The sequence below is a fragment of the Propithecus coquereli genome, unplaced genomic scaffold (assembly GCF_000956105.1).
Source record: "Propithecus coquereli isolate 6110/MARCELLA unplaced genomic scaffold, Pcoq_1.0 Scaffold134, whole genome shotgun sequence".
NCBI lineage: Eukaryota > Metazoa > Chordata > Mammalia > Primates > Indriidae > Propithecus > Propithecus coquereli.
In genome coordinates, this window is record NW_012137636.1 from 5,609,955 (window position 1) to 5,610,828 (window position 874).

General features: G+C 39.4%; 1 protein-coding gene across 1 annotated transcript in view; it reads right to left on the bottom strand.

The window, feature by feature from the left end:
• AVL9 (AVL9 homolog (S. cerevisiase)) overlaps positions 1-874 on the bottom strand; it is a 90,542-nt gene that overhangs the window by 88,480 nt on the left and 1,188 nt on the right. The gene's annotated exons all lie outside the window — the stretch shown is intronic.

The window sequence follows — 874 nt, forward strand, 5'->3', positions numbered from 1 at the left end:
GGCCCAGAGAGCCATGCCCAAGAAGCCTTGAGCTAGAGGTCTCACCGAGGGTGGGTTACAGGTTGGCTTTGTACATTTCAGGAGAGAGAGGAATTTTATGTAAAGTCATAAATCAATACATGGAAGGTGTACATTGGTTTGGCCTGGAAAAGTGGGACATCTCAAAGTGGGGAATGATGGGTTATAGGTGGGTTGAAAGAGTCTTTGATTTGTATTTGCTTGAAGAAATGAAGCTTTGCCTAAAGGCTTGGAACATTTTAAGATTAAGGGAGTCTGTTAATAAGACAAGTCGTGGACCATATACTCAGACTCACATGACTTGTTAAGTAAATTGATGATCTGCAGATGTGGTTTAAGCATTGCCTTGTGTAGCCTTAGGCCTGTTAATGAGCTACAAAGGATGTCTCCATGAAGGGAAGGGGACATGACAAGGCATGCCTGACCTCCCTTCTCATGGCCAGCCACTCAGCTTTAGGGAATTTCTGGGTCCCCTTGGCCAAGAGGGGGTCCATTCAGTCAGTTGGGAAGGGGAGCTTAAGATCGTATTTTAGTTTACACTAATAAGAATACCGTAGAAAAATTTTAAGATGTTACTATCCATTTCCATATTATAAAACTCTTGACATTGGCTCAGAACTGTGTGTGAATCTATACTATTCCCTGTATGTAGAATATATTAACTATTTTCTTGATTTGTTAACTGATATGTCAACTGCTTGATGTGTTAAGTATTTTCTTGATATGACCTGTCTTGATAGTTTCCACAAGTGGCATAGCTAAAATGAAAGTCTACTTGAACACCTTTTTTAAAAATTTAAGGACAGGGCATCTTAGAACTCTGTATTTACAGTGAATATCAATTGTTTAATTCATT